At 37.6% G+C, this 12,468-nt stretch overlaps 1 long non-coding RNA gene across 1 annotated transcript in view; it reads right to left on the bottom strand.

The window, feature by feature from the left end:
- LOC309620854 overlaps positions 1 to 12,468 on the bottom strand; it is a 263,177-nt gene that overhangs the window by 49,399 nt on the left and 201,310 nt on the right. The window lies entirely within an intron of this gene.

Below are 12,468 nucleotides of genomic sequence, written 5' to 3'. Positions count from 1 at the left end.
ACATGGGCCTCAATTGCTTCAGCAGTTACTTCCTTTGGTACAGAGCATGCACTCAAGGGCAATGGAGACATCAATTCAGACCCTCAGGGCACATACTCCAGCAACTGGGGAGCAGACCTCTCCCCTGCCAGGGCTGTAACAGCCATGAAGCAAAGAGGATACCCTACCCAACATTCACCTCAGGCTCTGGACACCACAACACCAACCACACGTCCCATCAAGGGGATAGTGGTCAGCACTTTCTGAAGAAAGACATGGCTAGCAACCATACCAAAATCAGCCCTCATACCAAAAATATTGGACTCACACAGTCTACACAGAGATGTTCTCACATAAAAATATCCCTTCAAGACCACAGTAGATAACTGTTTCTCCTAACTTCAAAGAGACAGAGATAATTAAGTAAATTAAAAAGCAGAGGGACTACCTCAATTTAAAGAACAAGAGAAATCCCCTGAGATTAAAAAAAAACAAAAAAAAAATGACAAATAGCTCAGCAGTCTACTAGACCCCAAGTTCAAAAAGGAGGTAATAAAAACACCAAAGGTATTAAGAAAGATTATTGATAGAAATGCAGATCACTGTAACAAGGAACTAGAAAATATAAAGATGAACAAATCAAAATTAGACAATCAATTGCCGAGATAAAAACCAATCTAGAAGCAATGAATAGCTGACTAAATAATGCAGGAGAACACATAAGTGACCTGAAAGATAGAATAATGGAAATCACTCAAATAGAACAGCAGACGGAAAGACAAATGAAAAAATTAAATAAATAAATAAAAAAGAAAGCAACATATATTAATCTATGGGATAATATGAATCATGACACCTATGTATAAAAGGGGTTTCAGAAGAAGAAAGAAGGCACTCAGGAATGTATTTGAAAAAATTATGGCTGAAAAATTCATTCCCAAACCTAAAGAAGGATACCAGACACCAGGTACCAGGTATCCAGGTACAGGAATCACAAAGGGTCCCAAACAAGCTGAACCCAAACAGACAAACATCAAAACACATCATAATTAAAATGGTAAAATTTAAAGATACAGAGAAGATTCTAAACTTGGCAAGACAAAAATAAAGTGTCAGTTACAAGGGAACCCCCATAAGGCTATTGGATGACTTCTCTGCAGAAACTTTGCAGGCCAGAAGGGAGTGTCCAGAAGGGAGTCTTGAAAGGGAAAAACCTGCAATGTAGGATACTCTACCCAGCAAGATCATCATTTAGAATAGAAGGAGAAATAAATAATTTCTCAGACAAGCAAAAACTAAAAGAATACAGCAATACTAACCCTACTCTAAAAGAAATATTGAAAGGTAGTCTCTAAATAGAAAGAAACAAGAATCTACAGGAAAGGAACAATCACAATAAGAAAGGCAAATATATAAAAGAATTGAAGAGCACTTAAATAAACCAGTACATAGATTAAAAAACAATAAAAAAGTTTCAGTAAAAGCAATTATAAATATAATCAACAAGAAAAGGATAGACATAAAGACATAAAATAGGATATCAAAATCACCAAATGTGGGGAAGGGAAGTAAAAATGTGCAGATCTTTTAGAATGTGTTTGAACTTATATGACTATCAGTTTAAAGCAAGTTAGTTTAGTTATGGTTTAACATACTTGAAGACCAGGGTAACCACAAACCAAAAAGAAAGGAACTCAAGCATTAAAAAAAAAAGAAAAAAAATCATACCACAAAAGGAAAAATAAAAAGAAGAAGAAAGGAACAACAACAACAAAAAAAAAAAAACCCTACAAAATCAACTGGAAAACAAGGTTTAACATGCCAATAAATACACACTAATCAATAGTTATTTTAAGTCAATGGACTAAATGCTCTGATCAAAAGATATAGAGTGACAGATTGGCAGATTGGAAGGAAAAACAAGAACCTACATTATGCTGCCTACAAGAGACTGACTTCAGGGCAAAAGATAAACACAGATTGAAAGTAAAGAGATGAAAAAGATATTTCATGCAAATGGAAATGACAAGAAAGTGGGGATAGCAACACTCATACCAAACAAAATAGGCTTTAAAACAAAGCCCATAAAGAAAGACAAAGAAGGACACTATATAATGATAAAGGGATCAATACAAGAAGAGAATATTACACATTTTAACACATATGCACCCACTATAAAAGCCCATAAATATATAAAACAAATACTAACAGATATAAATGGATAAATGGACAATAATACAATAATAGTAATAGACTTTAACACACCACTAACATCAATGGACAGATCTTCCAGACAGAAAATCAATAATGCAATAGAGGTCCCAATGACACAATAGACAAGTTAGAATTACTTGATATCTACAGAACAATATATCCAAAACAAAAAGCAAAAACAAAAACACAATACACATTATTTTCAGGCACATATGGAATGTTCTCTAGGATAGACCACATACTAGTTCACCAAAAATGCCTCAACCAATTTAAGAGGATAGAAATTATTTCAAGCTTATTTTCTGACTACAATGGTAAGAAACTAGAAATCAACCAGAAAAAGAAAACCAGGGAAAAAAAGAACACATGGAGACTAAACAACATGCTACTAAAAAGCAAATGGGTCAACAATGAAATCAAAGAAGAAATCAGAAAATACCTTGAGACAAACAACAATGAAAACAAAACCTTACAAAATCTATGGGATACAGCAAAAGCGTTTCTGAGAGGGAAGTTCATAGTAATACAGGCCTTCTTCAAGAAAAAAGAAAAACCTCAAATAAAAAAGCCTAACCTACCACTTAAAAGAATTAGAAAAAGAAGAACAAACAAAACCCAAAGTAGGCAGAAGAGGAAATAATAAATATCAGAGAGGAAATAAATAAAATAGAGGTACAAAATAGAAAAGATCAATAAAACTAAGAGGTGGTTTTTGCAAGAGATATAAAAAATTGACAAACTTCCAGCCAGGCTCACCAAGAAGAAAAGAGAGAGGAAACAAATGAATAAAATAAGAAATGAAAGAGAAGAAATAAAAACTGATACAACAGAAATACAAAAAAAAAAATCATAAGGCAATGCTATGAACACTTACATGTCAACAAATTAGAGAACTTGGAAGAAATCTACAAGTTTCTAGAAACATACAACCTGCCAAAATTGAGTCAAGAAGAAACAGATAATTTGAAGAGAATGATCACTAGAAGTGAAATAAAACCTGTAATTAAAAAAAAAAAAACTGTTTGCCAGCAAAAGTCCCAGACTACATGGATTCACTGGGGAATTCTACCAAACATATAAAGAACTTGCACCTATCCTTCTCAATTTATTCCAAAAGACCTAAGAAGAGTGAACACTCCCAAAATCATTCTATGTAGCCACCATCAACCTGATACCAAAACCAAAGACACTACAAAAAATTATAAGCCAATATCTTTGATGAAGATAGAAGCAAAAATCCTCAACAACATATTAGGGAAAAAAATCCATCAGTACAGTAAAAGGATTATATACCATGATCAAGGTGGATTCATTCTCAGATCACAGGGATGGTTCTACACATGCAAATCAATCATTGTGATACACCACATTAACAAAAGGAAAGACAAAAACCACATGATCATCTCAATAGACATAGAAAAAGCATTTGACAAAATTCAACATCCATTAATGATAAAAAGTCTTAGCAACGTGGGTATAGAGGGAACATATCTCAACTTAATAAAAGCCATTTATGATAAACACACAGCAGACCTAATACTCAAAGCTGATGAAAGCCTTCCTGCTAAGTTCAGGAAGAAGACAAGGATGCCCATTCTCACCACTTCTATTCAAAATGGAATGGAAGTCCTATCCACAGCAATCAGACAAGAAAATGAAATAAATGGTATCCAAATTGGAAGGGAGGGGATAAAACTTTTACTATTTGCAGGTGACACGATACTCTATATAGAGAACCCAAAAGACTCCACACAGCTATTATTAAAACTAATAAATGATTGCAATAAAGTAACAGGATACAAGATTAATATACAGAAATCTGTTGTATTTTTTTACACTAACAATAAAATATCAGAAAGAGAAATTTTAAAAAAATCCTTGTGGGGAGAGAGGAGAAGATGGCGGAAGAGTAAGATGCAGAGATCACCTTCCTCCCCACAGATGCATCAGAAATACATCTACACGTGGAACTGCTCCTATAGAATACCCACTGAACGTTGGCAGAAAACCTCAGACCTCCCAAAAGGCAAGAAACTCCCCACGTACCTGGGTAGGGCAAAAGAAAAAAGAAAAAACAGAGACAAAAGAATAGGGACGGGACCTGCACCAGTAGGAGGGAGCTGTGAATGAGGAAAGGTTTCCACACACTAGGAAGCCCTTTCGCGGGCGGACACTGCTGGTAGCGGAGGGGGGAAGCTTCAGCACAACAGAGGAGAGCACAGACACAGGGGTGTGGAGGGCAAAGCAGAGAGGTTCCTGCACAGAGGATCGGTGCCGACCGGCACTCACCAGCCCGAGAGGCTTGTCTGCTCACCCGCAGGGGCGGGTGGGAGCTGGGATCTGAGGCTCAGGCTTCAGAGGTCAGATCCCAGGGAGAGGACTGGATTTGGTGGCTTGAACACAGCCTGAAGGGGGCTAGTGCACCACAGCTAGCTGGGAGGGAGTCCGGGAAAAGGTCTGGACCTGCCGAAGAGGCAAGAGACTTTTTCTTCCCTATTTGTTTCCTGGTGTGCGAGGAGAGGGGATTAAGAGCACTGCTTAAAGGAGCTCCAGAGACGGGCATGAGCCGCGGCTATCAGCAGGGACCCCAGAGACAGGCATGAGACGCTAAGGCTGCTGCTGCCACCAACAAGAAACCTGTGTGAAAGAACAGGTCACTATCCACACCACCCATCCCAGGAACCTGTGCAGCCCATCACGGCCAGGGTCCAGTGATGCAGGGACAACGTCCCAGGGAGAACGCACAGTGCGCATAAGGCTGGTGCACCGTGACGCCGATCTCTGCCACCGCAGGCTAGCCCCACACACTGTACACCTCCCTCCCCCGACCTGAGTGAGCCAGAGCCCCCGAAGCAGCTGCTCCTTCAACTCTGTCCTGTCTGAACAAAGAACACATGCCCTCAGGTGACCTATGCACAGAGGTGGGGCCAAATCCAAAGCTGAACTCCTGGACCTGTGCGAACAAAGAAGAGAAAGGGAAATTTCTCCCAGCAGCCTCAGAAGCAGCAGATTAAAACTCCACAATCAACTTGATGTACCTGCATCTGTGGAATACCTGAATAGACAATGAATCATCCCAAATTGAGGAGGTGGACTTTGGGAGCAAGGTATATTATTTTTTCCCCTTTCCTCTTTTTGTGAGTGTGTATGTGCATGCTTCTGTGTGAGATTTTGTCTGTATAGCTTTGCTTTCACCATTTGTCCTAGGGTTCTTTCCATCGGTTTTTTTTTTTGTTTTGTTTTTTTCTTTTCTTTTTCCTTACTTCAAAAAAAATTTTTTTAATAATTATTTTTTATTTTTTATTTAATAACTTTATCTTACTTTATTTTATTTTATTTTACTTTTTTCTCTTTCTTTCTATTTTTTCTCCCTTTTATTCATGCTGTGTGGATGAAAGGCTCTTGGTGCTCCAGCCAGGCATCAGGGCTGTGCCTCTGAGGTGGGAGAGCCAACTTCAGGACACTGGTCCACAAGAGACCTCCCAGCTCCACGTAATACCAAATGGCAAAAATCTCCCAGAGATCTCCACCTCAAAACCAAGACCCAGCTTCACTCAACGACTAGCAAGCTACAGTGCTGGACGCCCTATGGCAAACAACTAGCAAGACAGGAACACAGCCCCATCCATTAGCAGGCTGCCTAAAATCATAATAAGGCCACAGACATCCCCAAACACACCACCAGACGTGGACCTGCCCACAAGAAAGACAAGATCCAGCCTCATCCACCAGAACACAGGCACTAGTCCCCTCCACCAGGAAGCCTACCCAACTCACTGAACCAACCTTAGCCACTGGGGACAGACACTGAAGACAACGGGAACTACGAACCTGCAGCCTGCAAAAAGGAGAGCCCAAACACAGTAAGATAAGCAAAATGAGAAGACAGAAAAACACACAGCAGATAAAGGAGCAAGGTCAAAACACACCAGACCTAACAAATGAAGAGGAAATAGGCAGTCTACCTGAAAAAGAATTCAGAGTAATGATAGTAAAGATGATCCAAAATCTTGGAAATAGAATAGAGAAAATGCAAGAAGAATTTAACAAGGACCTAGAAGAACTAAAGAGAAAACAAACAATGATGAACAACAAAATAAATGAAATTAACGATACTCTAGAAGGGATCAATAGTGGAATAACTGAGGCAGAAGAACGGATAAGGGACCTGGAAGATAAAAGAGTGGAAATAACTACTGCAGAGCAGAATAAAGAAAAAAGAATGAAAAGAACTGAGGACAGACTCAGAGACTTCTGGGACAACATTAAACACACCAACATTCAAATTATAGGGGTCCCAGAAGAAGAAGAGAAAAAGAAAGGGACTGAGAAAATATTTGAAGAGATTATAGTTGGAAACTTCCCAAATATGGGAAAGGAAATAGTTGATCAAGTCCTGGAAGCACAGAGAGTCCCATACCGGGTAAAACCAAGGAGAAACACGCCAAGACATATATTAATCAAACTATCAAAAATTATATATAAAGAAAACATATTAAAAGCAGCAAAGGAAAACAACAAATAACACACAAGGGAATCCCCATAAGGTTAAAAGCTGATCTTTCAGCAGAAACTCTGCAAGCCAGAAGGGAGTGGCAGAACATATTTAAAGTGATGAAGGAGAAAAACCTACAACCAAGATTACTGTACCCAGCAAGGATCTCATTCAGATTTGATGGAGAAGTTAAAATCTTTACAGACACGCAAAAGCTGAGAGAGTTCAGCACCACCAAACCAGCTTTACAACAAATGCTAAAGGAAATTTTCTAGGCAAGAAACAAAAGAGAAGGAGAACACCTATAATAACAAACCCAAAATATTTAAGAAAATGGGAATAGGAGAATACATAACGATAATTACCTTAAATGTAAATGGATTAAATGCTCCAACCAAAAGACACAGACTAGCTGAATGGATACAAAAACAAGACCTGTATATATACTGTCTACAAGAGACCCACTTCAGACCTAGGGAAACATACAGACTGAAAGTGAGGGGATGGAAAAAGATATTCCATGCAAATGGAAATCAAAAGAAAGCTGGAGTAGCAATTCTCATATCAGACAAAATAGACTTTAAAATAAAGACTATCACAAGAGACACAGAAGGACACTACATAAAGATCAAGGGATTGATCCAAGAAGAAGATATAACAATTGTAAATATTTATGTACCCAACATAGGAGCACCTCAATAAATAAGGCAAATGCTAACAGCCATAAAGGAGGAAATCGACAGTAACACAATCAGAGTAGGGGACTTTAACACCCCACTTTCACCAATGGACAGATCATCCAAAATGAAAATAAATAAGGAAACACAAGCTTTAAATGATACATTAAACAAGATGGATGTAATTGATATTTATAGGACATTCCACCCAAAAACAACAGAATACACATTTTTCTCAAGTGCTCATGGAACACTCACTAGGATAGATCATATCTTGGGTCACAAATCAAGCCTTGGCAAATTTAAGAAAATTGAAATTGTATCAAGTATATTTTCTGACCACAACGCTATGAGACTAGATATCAATTACAGGAAAAGATCTGTAAAAAATACAAACACATGGAGGCTAAACAATACACTACTTAATAACGAAGTGATCACTGAAGAAATCAAAGGGGAAATCAAAAAATACCTAGAAACAAATGACAATGGAGACACGATGACCCAAAACCTATGGGATGCAGCTAAAGCAGTTCTAATACAGAAGTTTATAGCAATACAATCCTACCTTATAAACAGGAAACATCTCAAATAAGCAACCTAACCTTGTTCCTAAAGCAATTAGAGAAAGAAGAACAAAAAAACTCTAAAGTTAGCAGAAGGAAAGAAATCATAAAGATCAGGTCAGAAATAAATGAAAAAGAAATGAAGGAAACTATAGCAAAGATCAATAAAACTAAAAGCTGGTTCTTTGAGGAGATAAACACAATTGATAAACCATTAGCCAAACTCATCAAGGAAAAAGGGGAGAAGACTCAAATCAATAGAATTAGAAATGAAAAAGGAGAAGTACAACTGACACTGCAGAAACACAAATGATCATGAGACTACTACAAGCAACTCTACGCCAATGAAATTGACAACCTGGAAGAAATGGACAAATTCTTAGGAATGCACAACTTGCCGAGACTGAACCAGGAAGAAATAGAAAATATGAACAGACCAATCACAAGCACTGAAATTGAAACTGTGATTAAAATTCTTCCAAAAAACAGAAGCTCTGGACGAGATGGCTTCACAGGTGGATTCTATAAAACATTTAGAGAAGAGCTAACACCTATCCTTCTCAAACTCATCCAAAATACTGCAGAGGGAGGAACACTCCCCAACTCATTCTACAAGGCCATCATCACCCTGATACCAAAACCAGAGAAAGATGACACAAAGAAAGAAAACTACAAGCCAGTATCACTGATGAACATAGATGCAAAAATCCTCAACAAAATACTAGCAAACAGAATCCAACAGCACATTAAAAGGATCATACACCATGATCAAGTGGGGTGTATTCCAGGAATGCAAGGATTCTTCAATATACGCAAATCAATCAACGTGATACACCATATTAACAAATTGAAGGAGAAAAACCATATGATCATCTCAATAGATGCAGAGAAAGCTTTTGACAAAATTCAACACCCATTTATGATAAAAGCCCTGCAGAAAGTAGGCATAGAGGGAACTTTCCTCAACATAATAAAGGCCATATATGACAAACCCACAGCCAACATCATGCTCAATGGTTAAAAAGTGAAACCATTTCCATTAAGATCAGGAGCAAGACAGGGTTGCCCACTCTCACCACTATTATTCAACATAGTTTTGCAAGTTTTAACCACAGCAATCAGAGAAGAAAAAGAAATAAAAGGAATCCAAATCTGAAAAGAAGAAGTAAAGCTGTCACTGTTTGCAGATGACATGATACTATACGTAGAGAATCCTAAAGATGCTACCAGAAAACTACTAGAGCTAATCAATGAATTTGGTAAAGTAGCAGGATACAAAATTAATGCACAGAAATCTCTTGCATTCCTATACACTAATGATGAAAAATCTGAAAGTGAAATTAAGAGAACACTCCCGTTTACCATTGCAACAAAAAGAATAAAATATCTAGGAATAAACCTACCTAAGGAGACAAAAGACCTGTATGCAGAAAATTATAAGACACTGATGAAAGAAATTAAAGATGATACAAATAGATGGAGAGATATACCATGTTCTTGGATTGTAGGAATCAACATGGTGAAAATGACTCTACTACCCAAAGCAATCTACAGATTCAATGCAATCCCTATCAAACTACCACAGGCATTTTTCACAGAACTAGAACAAAAAATTTCACAATTTGTATGGAAACACAAAAACCCTGAATAGCCAAAGCAATCTTGAGAACGAAAAATGGAGCTGGAGGAATCAGGCTCCCTGACTTCAGACTACACTAAGCTACAGTAATCAAGACAGTATGGCACTGGCACAAAAACAGAAATATAGATCAATGGAACAGGATAGAAAGCCCGGAGCTAAACCCTCACTCATATGGTCACCTTATCTTTGATAAAGCAGGCAAGCATATACAGTGGAGAAAAGACAGCCTCTTCAATAAGTGGTGCTGGGAAAACTGGACAGGTACATATAAAAGTATGAAATTAGATCACTCCTTAACACCATACACAAAAATAAACTCAAAATGGATTAAAGACCTGAATGTTAGGCCAGACACTATCAAACTCTTAGAGGAAAACATAGGCAGAACACTCTATGACATAAATCACAGCAAGATCCTTTTTGACCCAGCTCCTCAAGAAATGGAAATAAAAACAAAAATAAACAAATGGGACCTAATGAAACTTAAAAGCTTTTGCACAGCAAAGGAAACCATAAACCAGACCAAAAGACAACCCTCAGAATGGGAGAAAATAATTGCAAATGATGCAACTGACAAAGGAGTAATCTCCAAAATTTACAAGCAGCACACGCAGCTCAACATTAAAAAGCAAACAACCCAATCCAAAAATGAGCAGAAGATCTAAATAGACATTTCTCCAAAGAAGATATACAGATTGCCAACAGACACATGAAAGAATGCTCAGCATTATCAATCATTAGAGAAATGCAAATCAAAACTATTATGAGATATCATCTCACACCATTCAGAATGGCCATCATCAAAAAATATACAAACAATAAATCCTGGAGAGGGTGTAGAGAAAAGGGAACCCTCTTGCACTGTTGGTGGGAATGTAAATTGGTACGGCCACTATGGAGAACAGTATGGAGGTTTCTTAAAAAACTAAAAATAGAATTACCATACGACCCAGCAATTCCACTACTGGGCATATACCCTGAGAAAACCATAATTCAAAAAGAGTCATGTACCAAAATGTTCATTGCAGCTCTATTTTCAATAGCCAGAACATGGAAGCAACCTAAGTTTCCATCAACAGATGAATGGATGACTAAGATGTGGCACATATATACAATGGAATATTACTCAGCCATAAAAAGAAACGAAATTGAGTTATTTGTAGTGAGGTGGATTGAGTTAGAGTCTGTCATACAGAATGAAGTAAGTCAGAAAGAGAAAAACAAATACAGTATGCTAACACATATATATGGCATCTATGGGAAAAAAAAGTCATGAAGGACCTAGTGGCAAGATGGAAATAAAGACACAGACCTACTAGATAATGGACTTGAGGATATGGGGAGGGTGAAGGGTAAGCTGTGACAAAGTGAGAGAGTGGCATGGACATATATACACTACCAAATGTAAAATAGATAGCTAGTGGGAAGTAGCCGCATAGCACAGGGAGATCAGCTCGGTGCTTGTGACCACCTAGAGGGGTGGGATAGGGAGGGTGGGAGGGAGGGAGATGCAAGAAGGAAGAGATATGGGGACATATGTATATGTATAACTGATTCACTTTTTTATAAAGCAGAAACTAACACACCATTGTAAAGCGATTATACGCCAATAAGTATGTTAAAAAAAATCCTTGTTAACATTGTGTCAAAAAATTTAAAAAACCTAGGCATAACCTTAATCAAAGGGTGAAAAACCTATACACTGAAAACAATAAGACATTGATAAAGGAATTTGAAGATTATTCATAGAAATGTAAAGATATCCCATGCTCTTTGATTGGAAGAATAATTAAAATGGCCATATTACCCAAAGCGATCTATAGATTTAATGTGATCCCTGTCAAAATACCCATGAAATTTTTCACAGAACCAGAACAAATAGTCCTAAAATTTATATTCAACCACAAAAGGCCCAGAATTGCCAAACCAATCCTCAGAAAAAAGAATAAAGCTGGAGGCATGACCCTTCCAGACTTCAGACAATACTACAAAGCTACTTTAATTGAAACAGTGTGGTATTGGCACAAAACTAGACATATAGATCAATGGAATAGAACAGAGATCCCAGAAATAAACCCACACACCTGTGATCAATTAATCTATGACAAAGGAGGCAAAAATATACAATGGAGAAAAGATAGCCCCTTCAACAAGTGATGCTGGGAATGTTGGACAGATACATGTTAATCATTGAAATTAGAACACTCACATCATATACAAAAATAAAATCAAAATGTTTTAAAGACCTAAATATAAGGCCTGAAACCATAAAACTTTTAAAAGAGAACATAAGCAAACTTTCTTGGACATAATTCATAGCAATATATTTTTAGATCAGTCTCCCAAGGCAAACTAAATAAAAGCAAACATAAACAAATGGGACCTAATCAATCTTAAAAGCTTTTCCACAAAAAAATAAAATCATTAACAAAACTAAAAGACAACCTACAGAATGTGAGAAAATGTTTGCAAATGATGCGATTGACAAAGGGTTAATATCCAAAATATAAAACAGTTCATATAACTCAATATCAAAAACAAAAACAAAAGAAAACAATCCAAACAAAAAATAGGCAGGGACTTCCCTGGTGGTGCAGTGGTTGAGAATCTGCCTGCCAATGCGGGGGACATGGGTTCGATCCCTGGTTTGGGAAGATCCCACATGCCGCGGAGCAACTAGGCCCATGAGCCACAGCTACTGAGCCTGCATGTCTGGAGCTTGTGCTCTGCAACAAGAGAGGCCGCGACAGTGAGAGGCCCATGCACCATGATGAAGAGTGGCCCCCACTCGCTGCAACTAGAGAGAGCCCTCGCACAAAAACCCAACTGTCACAGAAGACCCAACACAGACAAAAATAAATAAATAAATAAATAAATAAATATTTTTAAAAAAAT

Source organism: Balaenoptera borealis, assembly GCF_965194805.1.
Source record: "Balaenoptera borealis genome assembly, chromosome: X".
In the NCBI taxonomy this organism is placed as follows: Eukaryota; Metazoa; Chordata; class Mammalia; order Artiodactyla; family Balaenopteridae; genus Balaenoptera; species Balaenoptera borealis.
Note: the sequence above shows the minus strand (reverse complement) of the source record. Positions and strands in the feature narration are given on the sequence as shown.